Source organism: Rhincodon typus, unplaced genomic scaffold (assembly GCF_021869965.1).
Source record: "Rhincodon typus isolate 14 unplaced genomic scaffold, sRhiTyp1.1 hic_rhity00002457, whole genome shotgun sequence".
Classification (NCBI taxonomy): Eukaryota; Metazoa; Chordata; class Chondrichthyes; order Orectolobiformes; family Rhincodontidae; genus Rhincodon; species Rhincodon typus.
Genome location: NW_025968095.1, coordinates 2,268 through 25,000, shown reverse-complemented (window position 1 = coordinate 25,000; position 22,733 = coordinate 2,268). Strand labels below are relative to the sequence as shown.

The window sequence follows — 22,733 nt, the reverse complement described above, 5'->3', positions numbered from 1 at the left end:
TTGGTACATGATTCAAAGTTAGTATGCAGGTACAGCAAGTGATTAGGAAAGCCTACAACATGTTGTCATTTATTGCAAGGGGAATGAAATATACAAGTAGATAGGTTTTGTTACCATTCTACAGGGTATTAATGTGACTACATTGAGCATACCGTAAATAGTTTGGTCTCTATTTAAGAAAGACATCAGAAGCAGTTCAGAGAAGGTTCACAAAACTAATTCATGGTATGCGGGGACTATCATGAGAGGAAAAGTTCAACAGGGCAGACTTGTATTCATTGGAATTCAGAAGGATGACAGGTGATCCAACTGAAACATACAAGATCCCACAAGTACTTGACAGAGTGGATGCTGAAAAGCTACCACCACTTGTGGGACAGACTAGAACGACAGGATGATTTAACAACAGGAGATCTCCCATTTCAGATGGAAACAAGGCTTTTTTCCTGAGGGTTGAGAGTCTGTAAAGCATTTTTCAAGAGAGTGGTGGAGACAGTCATTGATTTTTAAGGTAGAGATAATAAGGGAGTCAGTGGTTATTAGGGTGAGTTGTAAAGTGAAGATGAGGTCGCAGTCAGATCGGTCATAATGGCAGAGCAGCTCAAGGACTGAATGGCCTATACCTGTTCCGATACGGATGTTCATAGAACACAAATATCACTGATGGCGTGAACTATTCACCTGAATGAAATTTTTTTTAAACTTAAAATTGTTCTTTAAAAGCAGATTTCAAAATATTATCAATGAAAATATCAAATGTAAACTCAATTCTACTCAGGTCTGAGCCATAAAGTATGTTTCTTTCTTAAAGAACTTAATTCCTCACAACAAATGTCGATTTCAGATAATTCAGAAGCAAAAGGTCATGCTTTATAAGTTATCAGAGATAGTGAACATGGTTGAGAATGGTGGATATAATTTAGAAGGTGTTAAATAAATTGTTATAAGGTGACATTTCCAAAGACAACAGCTTATGAAGTTGGCAGTAAATTCGTTTGAAATCAGGCTTAAGATTTGGAAGTACAGGGCTTTTTTGGCTGTTGAGAGTTGGGACAATGACAATTTAAATTCTCCAGAAATTTCTGCTGGATTCCTTTATTCATGATATCCCCTAGGATTTGGAGGAAGCCACTGCCTGTAACACTGGTAGCGGTGATATAAACAGCATTGAAATAGGAGTAGGTCAATTAAGTGCATGGACTAAGATGTGGCTAATGAACTGGAATAGAAATATGAAACATCAACACATGGAAATGTCAGTTTGCAAAAAAGGAAAAGGATCTTGATATAATTCTTGTGTATTCAAGTAACAAGGTCAACAATGCTAACTGTGTTTGAAACTCGTTTGTCTCATGAGATAATGATTAATTCTCAATCCTGTTAAGTGTTGTCAATTTGACACAAAGGTCAAGCACTTCCTTGAAACTTGAATGCACAAATACAATTAGACCCAGGCTTCACAGGGAAAATTAAATATCCATCTTAAATGAATATTCTTTCTTTCATGCATTTTGGGTTTCACAAATTACAGGCCACAGTCAAGGTCCTCAGCATTTTTATTCTCTACAAGTTCCTCTTGATGATGACTGTTGCAAAAGCAGTTTCAAAACAACAGTAGAAAGGTACAAACAACACAGTTGTTAAAGTCAATTCCAACGCGTGCCTCTATTTGGAACTCAACCACTCACCTTAGGTCTACATTCATGTGCAAAGCCAATTTAGAGACTTGGACTCCTCTTCAGATTCAGGGCTTTGAATTACATGAAATGCTGTTCATTCACATAATTCAATTACCATTACAAACTGCTATCAAGGTGGTATCGAAAAATATGTTATACTTTCTCTAGTGTGGTGCCAGTTTGATTCCTGAACTATAATCAAGTTCCTAGGAGCGATGATCACCAATAATCTGTCCTGTCGATGCAATGGTCAAGAAAACACAACAACGTTTCTTCTTCCTCAGGAGGCTAAGGAAATTTGGCATCTCCATGAAGACTCTTACCAACTCGTATAAATAGAATACTTTCTGTGGTGTATCTGGATGCATCATGGCTCAGTACAGCAACAACTCTGCCTAGGACTGTAAGAAACTGCAGAGTTGTGAACACTCCCCATTCCATCACGCAAGCCAATCTTCCATCCATTGACTCCATCTATACTTCTTGCTGCTTCAGGAAGGCAGCCAATGTCATCAGACCCCTCCCTCCCAAGTTACACTCTGTCAGGCAGAAGATACGAAAGACCGAAACACACTGGCCAACAGATTCAAGAACAGCTTGTTTCCCCACTTGTCAGACATCTGAATGGACCTTTCAAATTTAATTTTTACCTTTCTGTGTGCACCGTTTATGCACCCGTAACGTTGTATCCTCGCTCTGTTCTATTACCCTAATGTACTTTATATGGTATTATCCGCCTGTACGACACACAAAAAACAAAACTTCTCACCGTACCTAGGTACATTTGGCAATAATAAATCAAATAAGTAAACTGCCACATTCTGCTGCTTCTGAGGAGTTTTACACTTAAATAATTTAACCCCACTGTTTAACCTGTCTACGAGGCTGCCTTTCTACTCTCAGACCTGATGTGGTGATTACTGCACTCCTTTTCCAGTGAAAGATATTACAAAGATCAGTCCCTAATTGTTAAACCCAGGAATGCTATCCTGTACCTCTCAATAGTGCAAGTTTCAATTCATTTCAAGACCAGACAACAGTTTCTTAGAGCAGACTACGGAAAGTACAAATGGTAATGGTCGTCAGTAGCTGGTGCTATAGAAGATCAAAAGGTTCCAACACTATAATAACATTGAGGATTGACCAACCTTCCAATCAGTTTTAGCCTATAATTTAGTTCTTTTGGCAAACATTAGAGTACACTTTCACTTTTTCTTTTTTTTATTAAGAAAAGAAACTGAACAAAATACAGTCTTTTTTCCATATGTACATTACATACAACATAATTCTACAGTTGCATTTGTTCACTGGGTCTACACATTCAGTTATTCACAACAAGGTAGTGCATAAATTGTATACTTTTCAGCAAGTGTTGGGATCTTCATACTTTCAAAACGAAATGGAATAAACACACCATTTCGATCAGCTCACAGGTTAAATCTGCTCAGCGGAACCTTGGGTTTGCTTGTAACATAACATTCTGTTACAGAGGTTGCTGAACAATCAATGACTAAAGGGAAAAACATTCCCTGGACCCATATTCACAAATAACCCAAAGTCTAACGGGAATCTGTACATGATGTATTGCATAAATGTTTATGAATACAGGCCCCTGTGCACTAATCAGGATCATAGACACACAAACATGAATAACTGAAGCACCAAACTGGGTTCAATACCCATATAAACAACTGAAAGCTTTCTTAAAACTGTGCACACTTCCAAATCCTTTGGCCAATCATTTCTCAACAGTGGTCTTCTGGTTGATTAACCATATTTAGTAAAAATCATAATTACTCACCATTTGAGAGGGATGGATTAACAAATGCTTACTCAGTCAATGCTTTAGGTATCACAAGCCAAGCAATCTGTGTGACTTTCTTTGATTGTATCATTGGACCGTGTACAATAAATTTATTGCAACTTATCCAAAGCAACAGGTCCAAACAGGAAAGGGTAGGCCTACACTATATTTAATGTACTTTGGGCATTCCCAGACAGAGAACGTAACCACATACCTCACTAAACCAATACATTTGTGTCCTTCATTAGAAACAGTCAGGTAGAGCAGGGCAATTCTACACTGATTAAAAACCCCTCTGATTGAAATGCTGAGAAACATTAATACTTCAGATTAAAACAAATGGTGATATTGTTTTATGATACCCAATCACCAAGACATCTTGCTGTACCCAAAACTTGGGTACACCTAGTAGAAAATTCATTATTGCAATTACCAAATTTACACAAGTGGTTTAAAAATGAGTTTTAGATTTCTAGAACCTCAGCATCTACCACAGCAATATTTATTCACTGCCCATCAAGGTCACACATGTATACATGTCGGTAATTCATCAGTCTGAATGATAGAATTTGTTGACCAGACATTTGCAAGAGGAAAGGAGACAGAAAAATTTAAATTGACGGACATTCGGTGGCACTCTGTCCAAACCACAAACTATTTGTCCATTTTTTAAAAAAAAAATGAAGGGAGTTTTGCCACACTTGCCATTCCAGATAAATTGCGTTCAGCAAGCATTTGTATAAATATCAATTTAAAAATACTTATAGTCAAGCTTGCTGAATGTTGATAACGGAGTGTTAGCCCTACTTTATCAGAATCAACAAAAAGGTGGAATTTAAAAGAAACCTTTATCAACACTCCAGAAAACAGCACTGATAAATGCAGGAAAACATAGGTTATTTACCAAGCGTGAGCAAAGGCAGAAAATGCCTTCGGCCAAACAAACTACGACATCAGGCGTTAAGTAATCCTATTTAAATTCAACTAATTTGCTCAAGTGGGCTATAAAAGGTGAAAAATAATTATTAAAACCCCAAGATAATGGATCCACCCTGTGCACTGAGAAGCTCTACAACACCCATAAATGTTAATCAAGTTAAAGTCAAAGGAACTTAACTACATTTCTCCCTACATTTACTAGTAAGTGGCAGGAACAGAGATTGGCATTTTTAAAAAGGTCAAGAGGCAAGAAATTTAAACCTTTCCCAAAGGTGCATGCTTTCTTTTCATCCAATTATAGTTCTTTTGCGGTACATATTCCAACTAGAAAAATTATGATGGGAATATATAATTTTTCTAGAAAAAAGGTTAATATACAGATAAAGGTCCTTTACAATGTGCATGAAATTCACGTTGGAGTTGTATTCAAACCATTCACAATGCATTTTCTGCTTCTTTCTGGTTTCAATCTTTAGCATTCCCAGTTTATTTTATTTAATCTGTATGCTTGGGTCTGTTGCCTCACGAGCTTTGTAATTATTCAAGAGGGAACCGATTTGACCAGCACTCTTGAGAATCCACCAGAGTTCGAAAAATTGCAGCAATAATTCCATTGCTAGCCCATTGTGCCACCCACTGGCACTTTTTTAAACTGCAACATCAACAAATAACGCAAAACAAAGTACCTTTATGGTTTGAAATACACTAAACTTCAATGAAGGTGCCAAATAAACATTTCAATAATGTTGCAAAAAAAAAGGAAACACCTGACACGGTCTATTTAATGGAATTTTGCTACTGATACTAGTCCAAATTCTGTACCTAACTGCAGTGCACATGAAAATCAATTTATTTCCCTCAAGCATACTCAATGCTTTTTGACCTTTGTTCAATGTCTCCTACTTTCTAATATTGAATGTATTTTTGAAATGTACACAAAAAGGTACAATATATTCATTCTCAAATTGTGTCCAAAACACAATGTAGACACTAACTTACCTTAAAGGAAGAAATAGATCAGTTTGAGCTTTTAAAACGAGATATCCATTCCCTTGCTCAACCCCTGGAGCACTCACCCAATTCAGCAACACACTTAATTTCACTTCTATACTGTGTTGTTATTTTAAACAAAGTCACAATAGCCTTTGTGATAAGTAGGAGATATAAAATTAATCTAATCTGTTCAAATTACACTCCTCGTTTAAACTTGGCTTTTAACAATTTTTTTTAAGGATCTCTCAAACTAAGAGCTACTGTTGGGAACTTGAAGCTTCTCTTTCAAGCTTTCACCACAGTATGCTTTTCATTCATAACTTCAGTTATCTTTTCTTTTGTTCATACATTTTGTTTTTAGGCATTTTCATCCTTTTGCACCTTCTTAAAAATTAAATCTTCAAACTAGGTTTGTTCCAATATGTTGGATAAGGGCAATTAAAAAAGACACCCACCTAACTACCATTTTGAACAATTCCACCAGTTCCAATTCTGACATTTAGCTACTTATTAAATTAGGATAATAAGCTATCACAACTTTTACATGCATACAACTCGAACCTGCTTAACCAATTAATTAGATCATCGCTGATCTGACACATCAAGCAAAAATGTATCCTCACCAGATTATTATACCTCAATCATACTAGGTTTGTACTCCACAAATTTCACTTCACTTTGTGGGATGAAGACTAAAAAACAAGGAGATTAAAGGTGAAACGCGATCTGATTACTTCATTTTACAAGGACAGCTGGTTCTAGATGCTCAGCTTTCACTTTTGAATCTAGACTGTTTGAACTAAAGCAAAATTATTTCAGCTTCATAGGCCCATACACTAGTATTTCAGCCAACCTGGTTTAAACAACACTTTCTTTCCTACCACGTTCACAAAATACATATTTGAGTATGCAATGCAGGCATGAAGATCTTTAATGAGATCAAGATGCTCACAGGTTAATAACAGGCCTAAGAATTGTTCCACCTACTTTTCGATGATCAACATTCAAAGTATGCAATGCGTTCAATACAATCTTTACACTGCTAAACAGGAAACTGAAACAAGCCCATAAGACAGTGAAAAATTGCACGGAACATCTCCATTTTCAGAAGAGAACTTTAGTACTAATTAATAACAAATTCTGGGCAATATTACTCAATAAACTCCAAAATCTAGACTAACCAACTTCATTTAAAAAAATATGGCTGCTTGAATTTTTTTGTGCACCAATACTGTGAAGGATTGGGTTTCAAGAGGCCTTAAACAAACTCAAAACTTGAAAGTGCATTTAAGCGTAAAAGGCCTCTCCCTTAAACGGCCAGACAGCGGATTGAAGAAACTCCAAATACTTCAATAGTACCAGGTCACATCAATGTGCCTAATAATGAATTACTTTTTGAAGCTGTTGTTGTTATATAGCAGACAATTTCCACACAGCAAGGCCTCAAACAATAGCAGAATAAACTATTAGCCCATCTCTGTTTGTGATGGCTGCTGCAAGGGGATGTCAGTGCTAAATCGTGTTGGGTAGAAGGTGGGTAGAGGGAGAAATACTGGCTAAGACATGCACATTAGCAGAGGAAATGCAACACACTTCTAACTAGATACAGCACAGTAAACCGCTGCAGCTGTGGATCAACCGTAAGTCTGATGCAAAACTGAATATTAAATGTTGAATTGTTGGCGATTCAGTAATCTCTAAGGTACGAGAAGAGCAAGTCATCAGTCATAGTAACTCATCTGGAAAGGTGTCAAGCTGTAAATCAGGGAATTAAGTCTCATCCCACAAAACAAAATGTGAGCTGTAAAGTATTTGGAGACAGTAACAAAGTTTGAGTACAAGTCAATCCAACCTGATTTAGTGTGGCAAAATTTGACCCGTGCATTCATGTTTTTTCTTCTAATTATAGAATAGCTCATAAAAATGAATGAATCAGCCAGGTGCTTTATGCATTCAAGGCTCACAACTGTTTCAATTTTATTTGTGCCAGTTAATTAAAATGTCGACATAAATCGGCGAGGTATTTCTAAAAAGATAAAGAAATGTTCGCCAAGCTATAGGGGTAAACTTAAAACTTAAGATATTACCATGCAACTATTTGGGCCATTAGTCAAAAAACTATAATACAGGACAGTAATATGGTAGTTCTTTCATACCAATTAATCATTAGTCCTTTCCAATAATTTTGAGAAACTTGGCAAATTGAACCATATTATGGTCTGTTTTTTTGTGCTTTACAAGGATAGTTAACAGTAATTCAAAACAAAAGCAGACCAAAAGATACAAAGGAAATCTGTAACACAAAAATAGTAGTTCAGCCTACATGAGGCAGAAGCTACTAGTTTTTGTTGTAATTCTTCAAGAGATAACCAATCTTTAGCTTTTCAGATGTTGATGGCCAGGTTTTGCACTCTAAACACTGCTTTATCTAAAGAAAAAGTTCAGAAGGAACAGTTGAGCAATTTGTGGCGTTGCCACTGCAAAAGGCAATTATAAATGTAAGGTTTTTATTCGATTTTTCGTCTTCCAGTCAGAAGCCACAAATATTGCCTAGGACTTTTTAAACTTTTCTTTGGCTCACACCTGTGATTTCGTTCTGATCATTAAAGCTTTCCAATACTTACTCTGACATATTCTACACAATGAAGCCCACAGCCCCAACTGTGGAAGTGCACAACAACTAGGCTCAGTGGATTATTAGCAACAAGCGTTATCTGACAAAGACAAAGGGGATTGCTGAAACACACACTGAATTACAACACTCCATATATTAAAACAGGAGAATGTGCATATTAAACATTTGGACGGAGTTTTTGTTGGGTCCAGTTCTTAACTTCACAATCGTAGGCATATTTTTAAATCGTGGAATCAAGTGCAGGAGGTGCACTTTTGCAGCGACCCTTTTCAATTTTGTGTAGTAATTGCTGGCATCATTATTTCGTTGTTCTCATTAAAACAAAGTAAATGCTTTTCTGGTGTCTGTATTTCCAAAATGCCCTGAACTCTTACTAGCACTGCATCAAAACCATCAGGGCAGGTTGGTTACCAATTAAAAGTCACTGCGTAAAACCACCAGAAACAATACGCTTTGGTTAAGTTGATCTATTTTTGAAATTTATGATTCAGAACTGGATCTGTTCAAAAATTGCTTCTTGATTTCAGCACAGGTTTCTAGAACCTGTAAAACAATTCTGTGCCACACTGGTTGAGTTTTAGTTTGGGGACGGGGCTCAAGTTTCTGGTTTTAGAAAGAATTCACTAAATACCTTGTTGTGTGAAACAGCAACCAGTCCATTTTATACATTGGTATATGGCAACATTTGAGAAATGTGAAAAATGTTGCCTGTATCATAAACACATTTACATACATACTGTTGGAAGATGTTTCTTTGATTCTATTCTTTTAACACTCCTGCCATTTTTCCAAAAAGGCAATATCACACCAAGCATCTTCACAGTTATCAGACTGGGGAATTTAGCAAAACAAAGTGAAGATCACAGGGCCAAATCTAAATAAACGAGGAGCCCATCAGCAGCAATGCTAACAAAATCCTGACTCTCTAATAGTGCGTCAAGAAGCAAATCAGAATTTTCAGCGGTGCAAGTTGTTTGGTAGAGGCACGAATGCAGCAACGTGAAAAAGGTCTTCATTCGACTTTGTTTTTAAAAAGAAGATACTCTTTTTAGGAGCCATTTGTGAAAACCAAATTTAAAACTTTCTTCTATAAAAAAGGGAAAAAAAATCTTTGCCTCTAACAGTTCAGCACAGAACCAGCACAAAGAGAACAATCCAGTGAGGTAAATTATCGTAATTCAGACAAGTGAAAGTGTTTCATTTTGTCACTGCTAAGCGCGTCTGTTTAGCAGCTCGGTTGCTATCATCCTCCACACAAGCTTATTGCAGGAGGAATTTAAACTGTAATGAGACAATGGATTAAAAATACATAAATAATTCGTGTACAAAGCAGTGGAACTCAAACCTGCATCAGCCAAAATCTTCCACAATTTCCTTATCAGCAATTACAATAATTATTTCAGGTTCCCAAAGATGTGAAAGAATTAAAATACATCTTCTGAGAAACATATCAAAAATTAAAATACTATAACAAGGTCCCCATTTCGAAGTTTCAAATATGTACTTTAACTGGCACCATTGACCATATCTATCTTTGGCAGCTGAGCTGAATTTTTGTTTCACTGGAAAAACATCAGTTTCAAGAAATGACATTACAACTGATGACTAAACTTCACAACATGCTTTACATCATTACGAATTATGAAAAATAACACATGATGCAAGAAATGACTGAAAACTGGGCTCTTTTTCTATTATATGGAAGCTAACTGCATAAAGGGTTCAAAACCAAACTTCTACTGCTTCAAAGCAACCACCTTACCAACACAGCTTATCAACAACTGTTCGCAGATCACACACATTCTAACATTGTCTATCACTTAGCAAATAAAGCGAGGAGGGACTCTGAACCAGTCTGACAGAATATCTACCACTTTGTTCCAATTTAACTTTTAAAAAAAGGGCAATGTGGATGTCACACATCCTGAATAGTAGTAGGAAACACCACTGAATTTCTGCCATAAAACAGATCTTTTCACAAGTGCTTTCTCAGACTCAGTAAGAAACTCCAAACCAGAGACTGACTGGATCTTTGCCATTCATTTTTCTGTGACCAACATCACATTCAAGAGGTGAATTAGCAAACTCAAAAAAGTGAGAGTAGTCTTGCTTCCAAAATAAAAATTGGTGGACCTCACTTTTCAGGGGAATATACTTAACAGTAGGCTTTGGATTCTGATTATCTGTACCTTGCACCGTGGACCAGCTGGGAAAGGCAAATTGCTGATAACTACAAGTTTTGACAGCAATTGTTTTTTTGACATAACCTTGTCCCAAGAGGAAAAGATTTCTCTGGATCCTTCGTACCTTTAAAGCAGACAGCTCAGCAACAAATATTTTGAAAGTTGTTTTTTCTTAAACCATGCTATTAAGGAAACTAAGAGAGAAATGTGACGAATGTGAAGGCAGTCCAGTTTACAGAAGGACTGGGAATGAAGTGCAAGCATTAAAATTAATAGTATTATGAATCAATTCTAAAGTAAAATGCATCCCAACAATGGCAGCAAATCTACTCAACCTGCTGAGAATTCAAGAGTCAACTCACCCCAGAGGGCAATCTGTAATGCTGCAGTCACAATACATGCACAGCACTAATTTAATCTCAAAAATATCGCTGCACCTTTTAAAGCAGTTATTAATATTGCTGTGGAGACCAGAGAGAATGGGAACAGTACATAAAACACCATGTGACTTCAAGGGTGTGGACTACTGGACTGTAAATGGACAAACGTTGACTGAAATACTGAAGTATCTTTGTAGCATTATTCCAAAACATTAAGAACGTCAACTGCATGTCTCGACTGAAACTCTGATGGCAGGATTTATTATTAAATCCAAATATTTACCAACAAGCAAGGGACTGAACACACAATGAGAAGCAAACCCATATTCACAAAACTCATCTGTTTCAACCCAGTTTTATCGTCTGCATTAAAACAGCATTGAAATTAGACACTCAAATCAAAACTAGATGAAAGGTGACGCATTACAAAAAAAAAATCTTTGCGAGCCAAACATCATAAGCCAATCTAGCCTGTACAAAACAGGAGATCAGATTTATATTTCAGTTTCTCTTCAGCCAAAATCCATCAATTGCTGTCCAGCTACAGTGTGATGAGGTCAACCAGGTTGCCTTTTGGAGGCGTCATGCTGTCAGGAAAGAAGTTTACCAGCGTGTCAAATAGCAGAGTCCTCTGGGCGTAAGTCTGATCAACGTCTGAAAAACCTGTTGAGAAATGAGACAGGCAAATGAACACCAAATGAATGACATCAATGTAATGCTTAGAGTAAACAGATAATGACACTGAGGGTAATAAAGCAAAGGACTCCTAAGCGAGACATTTAAAAAACTGTTCAGATAGAATTTGAGCTCGGGGAAGGACACAGTCCTAATAAAGTTGCATTATCGATCACGATTAAATACCAGCCACGCTCTTAATGGATTCATTACTGCCATACCTTGTTAATGTTTCTTACAGTTTATCAGTTTTAGCTGCAATCAACTGGAGGATATCATAGGTCTTAAAACAGGTTATATTAGAAATGGGCAAATTCTAAGGTTGGAATACAACAACGGACCATAAATCAGTTCAAAGAAAGAAATGCTCCACACACACTTCTCTAAATAGATCATATACTACCAGAGAAAAACACAATCGCAGAACATTTTTAGTGGTCTTTTTGTGTTTGTCTTTTAGGTAAATTGCTTAAGGCAACATAGCCATGGCCAACAGCTTTAACGTGTTAGTCCATGTTGTGCTGCATTGGTCTCCAGCATATTAGGGTGACGAGTGATGGGTGCTAGATTCCCACCCTATTCCTCTGTAGGCGAGTTCTGCCTTCAGCGAGCTTACTTTGTGAGGCAGCCCATTCTTGTTTCCAACTTACTCAGTCTGCCACCGGCATTTAAAAAATTATGGTTTCATTTTCTGACGATGTAATGTAATTGTTAAAATTCTACAGCTGACAAAAATTAAAGCAGCTTGAAATGGAAAGAAAAAATAAATTGCCTGCAAGACTTTCAAGAAACATAACTTTGATACTGGATTTACTTTTGCATTACGGTATTAATTGGAACAACACACACAGGTTAGCTAGCATTCGTGGAGGGAGGGCACTAGTTTCAGCTTGATAATCTTGTTATAACTTCCAGGTTGCCAGATTATACAAACAGGTTTAAATTTTGTTTACAAAGCAGCTGAACAGCTACTTATCCAGCAGACATAGAATTACATAGAACGCAAACAGCTTTACAGCACAGAACAAGCCATTTGACTCAAAGCTTTACGATATTAACCCTTCTCATTTTTTGACAAATTTCTACCTCATGTACTCATCTAGCTTTCTCTTTAACGCAGAAGTGATTTTGCCCTCAAACAATCCACACCGTAACCCATTTCAGAACTCTCACCACTCATATCAATATTGGATAATGTAAGCATTATAAGAACACTTACCTAATGGTATGAAATCTGAGCTTGACTTGAAGAGTGCCTGAGCCAGTAACTGAAACTTGAGAATAAAGGTAATACATAAGTTACAAATGTATAAAGCAAACAGAATCACTCCATGTTGTTAAAATATACAAGCTGAAAATAAATGGCAAAGCCAGAAACTGCAAATTTGTCTTCTTTCCCACCCCCGCCACCCCCACAGATTTTGCCTGAACAGAGAATCTGCAGCATTTTTTCTTTTTAACTTTATTTATAATACATTATCCTCTTAGGTTAAATAGCCATAATTCAGCTCTGTAATGTTGTTTAGCTGCAGCTCCATGACCTGTTTTTAAGGTATGGAAGAAACATCATTTTAAAAGGCAATACAAACATGATGATGAGAAAAGCATAAAGCCTCACCGATCGCACTAATTGAAAAGCTGATTCATGAAATGCACAGCAACAGAAAATCCCAGCACTGGCCCAAAGTTTACTTTACATATGCAATCTATACAAGGTAGACCCGGAATGGAGGTACCAAGCAATAGCCAGGTGCTTCAAGGGAGTGGGCCAGGCATCCCAGCTCAACACTGTTTATCCGACTGCAGAATGGCACTGGCAAATCTTGAATAAAGGCTACTCCACTGAACTGGTGTAGTGGGTAGGAAAGGTGTCAATAAGATTGCAAAACAGACACAGAAATGCAAAATAATTGTTGTCAATTCACTCCAATAATCTGAACCAGTGAGTCCCAGAGCAAACATCTCTAAGTACAGTCATTTAGGTGACATACAACTGTAAACTTGTTCCACTTCCCGACTGCGAATGCAGTCTTTCGAACAGCTGTTAATCCCAATGTTTGTTATTTGTGGTACTTTTTGACTAAGTGTCCCTTGGTGTGATTCTGTAGCTTGAAAAACAACTGGATTGGTAAATAGCATTAGTGGCCCAAGCTGCTAATAACTGCTTACAAATTCACAGAAACCAGTCCAGCACAAAAAGCACCATCTCCATACAAAGTTATCACATTTAGCAGCTATGCAGGACCTCACATGCTGTTGCAATGCACATTAATTGGTTCAGCAGTAAACCAGTCTGTTGCCAATCTGAAGATCAGAAGAATGGGAGGCAGTACACACCCAGCTAAAGTAAAGCATATAATGACCTTTCAACAGAAGAAACAGTACCATAATCACCACAGATTATAGACTGACTGAACAGAGTGTTATAGCTAAGCTGCTGCAGGTTGTATTTAAACGGTGCCTTTAATTTAAGAGTTCCAAGGTACATCACAGAGTGTGTTCAAACAAAAAATAACAGGAAGCCACATATGGACAGAGTTAGGAAGGTGGCCAAACATTTAGTTAGAGCAAAAGGCTTTAGAAGAACATTTTAAAGGATGGCAGAAAGCGGAGAGATATGGGAATTCTGTCGCTCAAGGTTTATGCATCTGTAAACTAAAAGGGACACTAAGGAAGCCCACCTGTGACACACTAGTAGCTACCACATGTATCATCTACGAAACGCACTACAGAAATTCACCAAGGTTCTGTAGATAGCACTTTCCAAATCAACTATTACCATCTAGAAAGATAAAGGCAGCAGATATATGGCAACACCACCAGCTGCAAGATCCCTCTCTGAGCCATTCATCATTCTAACTTGGAAATATATCATGGTTCCTTTAGGGTCACTGGGTCAAAATCCTAAATCTCCCTCCCTAACCAGCATCACGGCCGCACCGACAAACAGACAGCAGTAGTCCTAGAAGGCAGCTCACTACCGTCGTCGTCTTAGCAATTAGGGATGGCCAATAAATGCAGGCCAAGCCAGCAAAGCCACATCCCCTGAAACAATTTAGAAATGGGGCAACCAAAATATCAAAAGTTGTGGGTCTAGAGGAAATTACTGAGATAGCATATGGCTAAATCATGGGAAAAAAAAAATCTAAAATCCAGAATGAAAATTTGAAGTTAAGGCATTGCACATTCAATGCAGGCCAGTGAGCATAGGAGAGCTGGGTTACAGGGTTTGATGGAAACAAGGACATTGGCAAGATAGTTTTGTATGACCTCAAATAGAATACTGAAGGCCAGGTAGGAATGCACTGTAGTAACCCCAGAATCAACTATTCCAGACATGGGTAAAGCAGTTGGCAACAGCTGATCTCCTGATCTATGTTACGTAGATGGAAACAGGTGGTTTAAAATGACACTCAGGATACATGGTCAGAAGCACATCTCAGTATCAAACAGGAATCCAAGATTGCCTGAACGAGACTGACTGCAGACAACTGGCAAGGAAGAAAGTTTCTAGAAGGAACTGGAGACCAGTATTCCAATATTCTTGAGACAAAGTTCCTGCTCACTCGATGCTAAAATGTCAGACAAGCAGTTTGAAAATTTAGCAACAGTCAATGCCCATTATTACAAAATGGAGGCCCAAAAAGTCAGTAATGCAAAGTCAGGAGAAAAAGTCAAATAAAAAAAACATTCATGGCGCATGCTAAACTGCAGCAGGCAACATAAACACAATGAAAAAAATAACTAGGGGCACTTATTTTGTCAGGGTTCACCAGAACTACCAAGAACTCAACAATTTCAGCAATGAGGTCAATTACATCTGTTCAGGTTATTGCCATCTTTCTTTGAACTACACATTTCCCTTGATAAGAAACAGCACATTGTATTAGAGGCAGTATATTAGAATAGGTAAAGGACTGGCTAACTATTAGAAGGCAAAGAATTGGGATATAGCATCAAGACAGACAGAGGGCTGGTGATTACAAAGTTGGTAGGCCTTTTCTCCCCCATCTCTATTCATTTGTGGGATGTGGGCAATGATGGCTGGCCAGCATTTCTTGCCCATCCCCAGTGGCCCTGGAGAAGGTGGTGATGAGCTGCCTTCTTGAACCGCTGCAGTCCTCCTGCTGTGGGTTGGCCCACTATGCTATTCGGGAGAGAATTCCAGGATTTTGACCCAGCGACAGTGAACGAACAACTATATGTTTCCAAGTCAGGATGGTGAGTGATTTGGAGGGGAACTTGAAGGTTGTGGTGTTCCCGTATGTCTGCTGCCCTTGTCCTTCTAGATGGAAGCAGTCCTGGGTTTGGAAGGTGCTGTCTGAAAATCTTGGGTGAATTTCTGCAGTGCATCTTGCAGATGGTACACACGTCTGCTACTGAGCGTCAGTAGTGGAGGGAATGAATGCTCGTGGATGTAGTGCCAATCGAGCAGGCTGCTTTGTCCTGGATGGTGTCAAGCATCTTGAATGTTGTTGGGGCTGCACTCATCCAGACAAGTGGGGAGTATTCCATCATGCTCCTCATTGATGCCTTGTAGATGGTAGACAGGCTTTGAGTCGTCAGGAGGGGAGTTACTCGCCGCAGTATTTCTAGCTTCTGGCCTGCTCTTGGAGCCCCTGCGTTAATGTGGTGAGTCCAGCTGAGTTTCCGGTCAATGGTAACCCCCAGGATGTTGATAGTGGGGGATTCAGTGATGGTAACACCATTGAATGTCAAGGGGCGGTGGTTAGATTGTCTCTTATTGGTGATGGTCATAGCCTGGCATTAGTGTGGCGCAAATATGACTTGCCACTTGTCAGCCCAAGTCTGAATATTGTCCAGATCTTGTTGCATGTGAACATGGACCGCTCCAGTGTCCGAGGAGTCACGAATGGTGCTGAACATTGCGCAATTATTGGCAAACATCCCCACTTCTGACCTTATGATGGAGGGAAGGTCATTCATAAGCAGCTGAAGATGGCTGGGCCTGGGACACTACCCTGAGGAACTCCTGCAGAGATATCCTGGAGCTGAGACGATTGACCACCAACAACCACGACCATCTTCCTATGTGTCAGGTATGACTCCAACCACCGGACAGTTTGCTCCCCGGTACCCATTAATTCCTGTTTTGCTAGGTCTTCTTGATGCCACGCTCGGTCGAATGCAGCCTTGAGATCAAAGGCTGTCACTCTCACCTCACCTTTGGAGTTTAGCTCTTTCATCCATGTTTGAAACAAGGTTGTAATGAGATCAGGAACTGAGTAGCCCTGGCAGAACCCAAACTGGGCATCACTGAGCAGGTTATTGCTGAGCAGGTGCTGCTTGATAGCACTGTTGATGACACCTTCGTCACTTTACTGATGATCAAGAGGAGATGGATGGGGCGGTAATTGGCAGGGTTGGATTTGTCATGCTTTTTGTGTACAGGACATGTGGGCAATTTTCCACATTGTCAGGTAGGTACGAGTGTTGCAACTGTACTGGAACAGCTTGGCTAGGGGAATGGCACTTTCTGGAGCACAAGTCTTCCGTACTATTGCCAGAATGTTGTCAGGGCCCGTAGCCTTTGCAGTATCCATTGTCTCCAACCATTTCTTGATATCAAACAGAGTGAATCAAATTGGCTGAAGACTGGTACCCGTGACCTGTAATGCTGGGGACCATTGGAGGCGGCCGAAATGGATCATCCACTCTGCACTTCTGGCTGAAGGTTGCTGCGAAAGCTTCAGCCTTACCTTTTGCACTGATTTGCTGGGCTCTTCCATCATTGAGGATGGGGATATTCTAGAGTAGCAACCAGTAATGTGTGGTGCCAAAGGGGTCAGGGCTGGGACCACAATTGTCTAGTGACTTGGATGAGGAAAGTGAATGTAGTGTAGCCAATTCTGCAGATGGCACAAAAATAGGCGGTAAGGCAAGTGGTGAGGATTACACAAAGTCTATAGAGGGATATAGACTGAGTATGCAAAAACTCTGCATACGGAATATAACGTGCAGACAGGGGAGGTTATATACTTGGGCAGGAAAAACAGAGGTGCTGAATATTATTTAGATGGAGAAATAATGCCGAAAGTTATGAAGTACAGGGTTTTGGGAGTCCTTGCCCAAGAATCAGAAAAACAAGCATCCAAGTTCGGAGGGTAAAAAGGAAAGGCAAATTGAATGTTGGCCTTTATTTTGAAGGGAATGAAGTATAAAATTAGTCAAGTTTTGCTGAAACTGTACAAGGTACTACTGAGACCACATCTGGAAAACTGTGAACCGAGTTGAATCCCTTCTCTAAGGAAAGGGATACTGGCATTGGAGGTCGTCCAGTGAAGATTTGCTAGGTTGATGCCCTGCCATGGAGGGACTGTCTTGTGAGGTCAGGTTAAGTAGATCAGGCATACATTCATTGGAATGTAGGAGAACGAGAGGCAACCTTATTGACACATACGAGATTCCTCAAGGACTGAGCAGGGTCAATTCAGAAAGGTTGTTTCTTCCAATGGGAGATTCTATGTTTATCTTTTTAACTTTATTTCTTATATTATGAATAATTATAAAGGTAATATAACTATTTTTCTTTATTTCTCTGTTTTGTATCTAAAATTTTTACCTAAGATGGCACTGGGTGGGATGACATTGTAAACTTTTCACTATACTTCACTACACTAATTCTAAGAGCAGAAGCATAATCTCAGAAAAAAGGGGTCACACACATTTAACGCACAGATGAAGCGGAATTTCTTCTCTTAGGAAATTCTGCATCAGAGGACTGTTGAGGCTGAGTCATGAAGCATATTCAAGGCCAAGATAAACATGTTTTTAATCAGTAAGGGAATCAATGGTTATGGAAAAAAGGCAGGAAGTGAAGCTCAATGGGCTCAATAGCCTACTTCTGATCCGGTGTCTTACGGGTTTTTTTAACCTCACTTTGCAATAAAATTCAAGGTTATTTAAATATATTATGTCATAACACGAAGGCAGTTTTGAAATACAGCTAATTACAAGCATCACTTTAGAAACAATTTCATAAGTCTCAAGATCCATAGAAGTCTTTGATGTCTGGATAAACTGATGTATAATTAAGACTACTTTCAAAAGTAAACCAGAGTCTGATCACAAGAAAAAGCCCATCGGACATTTTAGACAGGAAACACTGAAGAGTGCTCCCATTCTGGCAAACGATTCTGAAAATAATTTTCATCTCCATTACTTGATTCTATTCCATTTGTTGATCACTGCAAATCAAAAACACCTTTAGATAATCAGCCCTAAATCACATTTTAAACCCATGACACAGTTTCAATAGAATCTGAAAGCATTGTTTGTGATCTGCTGATCAACAGAACACATTGAGGTGCTTTCTACCAGACCTCAAACTGATCCTGAAAATTATATTTTGTTAGCAGAATCTTGGTCGGACAGGCATAAATGCTGCTGCAGTCAGTCATCCTAGGCAAGTTGACCAAAACACCACAACATCAAATCATCACCTTTCTCACTTTCTACAGCTGTTTGCTTATCATTGTTTCTTTTTCTGGGCCTTGTATAAATAATGCAAAACCTACTTTCCGATTGAACAAAACTGCTGATAGACAGAAAACTCTGTTGCCTCATTCAAATGGTCGTGCCTTGTGTCAAAACTTAGGCAGTAAATGCTAGCTTCACAACCGATCCCAGGGAGGTCTTCAAGCACTAGTCCACATAAATCCACTTCCCACCAGGAATCATTGAATAGCAAAGAGCAGAAAATTTTGGCTGCCTTTCCCTCCTTGCTAAACAAGAGACTGAGGTCAACAGCCCGTCTCCGCTTGCTCACCCCATTTTTCCTCAGGTTGACATCAGCGAACAAAACTCTGCACATTGATCTTTACGTTTATGTAATCCCAAAATGCTGTCTCTTTACAACAGCTTTGCAGAAAGAAACAAGGGTCCAAAATCAATTTGCAGCCTCCAGTCTTCCTTTTACCCACAAATTCTATAAATCATCTAAGCGTCAGCATCAAGACAAACAAAGGGGCTGGCGATTGCAAAGTCAGTTCACCTTACCTCTTTAGTTTCTTCAGGGTCTGTGTGATCCACAGTAACGTACAAGTCATTCTGTAAATATTTTAAAGCACTTAAAGGATCTGCTCGAGCTTTTTCCTCAAATCTACAGTAGAGGATTGAAGAAAAAATATCAACCAACTTGCAAGACAAGAAAATACATTACATTCCACTATACTTTGACAGAAGTATGGAAAGTTATCCACAGCTTCAGTTACAGAGCTCAGAAGTTTTAGAATAATGGTTGGAAATGTGATTTGGAAATCTGGCATTTCCAGGTGACAAAGGGACAAGGAATACAAGTTGTTCAAGGGACTTGGTTACTGATTCTTGTAGTCAGTTGCACACCTGCTATGTTAGAAATTCAGGCACTGTCTCAAACTAGAGAGGGCTTGCAGCATAAGGGATCCTAAGGACGGGAAAATCCACTGAACAGGACAGCTCTTGCAAAGAAATAGAAAACCTGATAGCCAAGCTGATTTTTTTTTTTGGGATATTAAACCATTTTTCACTATATTTCCCAATATCCCTTAAAAATCTCCATAACAAAGAGAAAAACACATAGCGGTTGGATTATTACGAAAGATGACAGCAGAAGGAAAATGCATCTATATCCTTTAACTCTACAAGTGTCAAATATATCAGAATAAGAAATGGACACAAAACGTCAATGAAGCATACCTTATGATAATATTAGTCAGAGAATGAGACCAAGCAACCAGGAATAACTGGGGATTAACAGTAAATTTAAGAGCCAAGCTTTTAGCACACATCCACAGCTACAAACAACACTCAGGGTAGTTGAGTGGCACAAAGATTTTAAGAGCACAAAACCTAAGCACTTTATCGAGGGCAACTTTGGAGATGGTTCTCGAATACCTGTGTCGCCGGATGAGGTATCTGCAATGTCTCAGGAGGTAGTCCTTGGAAGGACGGCAAAGCTTCAGTGACCAAAAGTCATCTAATCTCATCTTGGGCGAACACGACTTCCCGGGATTCCCACCAAACAAGTAATGAACCTGCTCTCATAAATACAGGGATTCATTTATTACTTGCAAAAAAAAAATAAACCTGTGATCAATATTCTAAAAACATATTAAATCTAAACTTATGGTGCAAAAATTCCTCAATTCAGAGGCTGAAATAAGTTTGCACCAAACAGGGTTATCTCCTATTTTAGATTTTGCTTTGGACATGTAGGTAGTGAGATAATGTGACAGTGAGAAAGGTTGACAGGTGTGTCCATTTAAACCAAATGATGCGTATTCTGAAAATGCCTAGTTGCTTTCCAGATTTCCTCACTGCTCAAACATGTAGAGCAATCATTAAGGAAACAGGCAAGTATTTGATACAATGAGCAAACATCCACACAAGTACGAATTTCATGCATAAACTGCCACCTAATGCCGGAGAGTTCAAGTTGACAAAAAAATGCGGAAGAGTAAGAGAAGGAAAAGATCCAATTAAATAGAACATTTATTACTAATTATTCTTTTCCAAATCGCTCTCAAATTAAGAAACACACCTCTAAGGCTGGTCCCTAGGTTTTTATTAATGTCACTGACAACTACCGGCTAAGCATTCTCTGATTTTCCATCCCAAGGGAAATAACTTCTATGTGGAGGTACACAATTCTCACTTTCTCCTTGGAGCATTTCAGCACCATGAGGTCAGAAACAGGATTTTTCCTCTTACAGACAAGAATGAACTTCACTGAGGGAATCAGTCACTATCAAGCGACATTACAATGATTTTTAGTCATTTTGCACTGAAAAACAGGATTCTCACTGCAGTCTCAAGATTGCTTCAAGGTTGAAACATTTGAGAGATAGAGATACTGTTTAGTTAATGCTGTCAATTTATTGCAATCTGTAAACTTATACAGAAACACGATAAGTCAACAGATTAATCGCCACACTTAATTTGGATCTATACTTAGTTAAGTTTTTGAGAATATACTATATTTAAAGGACTGCCTGGGGGAGAAAAGCATGGCAACATGTAACTATTTTGACATGGCCTGCATTGAAGAGTGTTTTTAGCGATGTGATTCCTTTGAAACGAAGCCAAGAGGAGTTTAATGTGTGTTGTGTTTTTCCTGCTGTTTGTTAGAAATCAGATGACTGGGAAGAAAGCAGTGAAACAAAGCTTTCAAGGAGGCATGAGATGGGGCTTATTGTATACCAGAGAAAAAAAAAGATTTTGCAACATCTGGGAGGGCCTCTAAGCTGTGGTTGTGTAGCAACCCTTCCTGGTCTTGTAACTCTGCCTGAAAGCCACAGGAATTGGTCTAAGAAAGCATCCATAAGTTGCCATTCTCACTCTTGAAATACTGAGAACCTGGCAGGGAGTTCTTAAATACTATTATTTCTATCTGCCTGTTAAAACCTGAAGGAGTGGACTGTGTACAATCCCCAGTGACTCAAATCTAAGTTGACTGCAATCAAAACTGCACATTTGTCATCAACTACGACAGTCATCAATTCAATGTTGTCCGCAGGGTCTTTTTTAAAAATCTATTTTGCCTATTCAAAAATAAACTCCACAAAGACTTGTCTTTGTGTACCGTGTGTGTCTGTCTGTGGGGTTAAGGGTAAGTGGTTTTGCATTCCAATCATAGTTTAGGTGCTAATCAGTGGTTGCCACTTGCTTCCATGGTAAAAACCAAAAGAACTGCGGGTGCTGTAAATCAGGAACAAAAACAAAGTTGCTGGAAAAGCTCAGCAGGTCTGGCAGCATCTGTGAAGGAGAAAACAGAGTTAACGTTTCGGGTCCAGTGACCCTTCCTCTTGTTAGAGGTATTCAAGTAACTCCAGTGAAAGTTAATTTTATTCTGGACGGTGGTAGTAAAGAGCAGCAATTGGCCATCATAATTTGAGTTTGATTTCAGTCCATTGTTTCCATCACAGTCATAACAAAAGTTAAGAAATTAAAATAACAAGTAAATATTTCAAGATTCAGCGTTTGTTTTGAGTCTTTTAAATACATCTTAGATGAATACAAGACAGGATACTTCAGCTCCACTGACCTGCACCTGACCAGAAAACAGAAATAAAGTTGGGCTGAATAAAATGAGGAGATGGCCAACAGCTTCCAAAAGTTATTCCAGACAGAGAGGCACCTAAATAAAGTTGCAATCAAGCCAGACCAAATACATCTTGGAGCATTCTCAACACTGGACTACTTGATCCACTCACTTCTATCAGTGCTTTGATGAGCTATAATCAGATTGGTCCTAACATTAGATGCCTACAAATTGACAGATATCCAAAAAACTGTAACCTGTTATGAAAAAGGATATTAATTTTCAAATGTGTTCGGCAAGGTTAACGTGCATTCTTAGTCACCTGAACCGTAATCAACAAAGAAAACAACCACTATTCTTCCAAGATTCCATACATTGGTTCAAACTCCAGGGTCAATGGAGCT

The 22,733-nt window shown here is 38.7% G+C and overlaps 1 long non-coding RNA gene across 1 annotated transcript; it reads right to left on the bottom strand.

Moving 5' to 3' along the window:
• Window positions 1–2,886: 2,886 nt before the first annotated feature.
• Window positions 2,887–20,343, bottom strand: LOC109931867. The gene is made up of 4 exons (XR_007261372.1): window positions 20,184–20,343; window positions 19,308–19,410; window positions 12,508–12,562; window positions 2,887–11,276 (listed from the first exon to the last, which is right to left on the bottom strand). It is a non-coding gene; the product is annotated as an uncharacterized LOC109931867 (long non-coding RNA).
• Window positions 20,344–22,733: the final 2,390 nt, after the last annotated feature.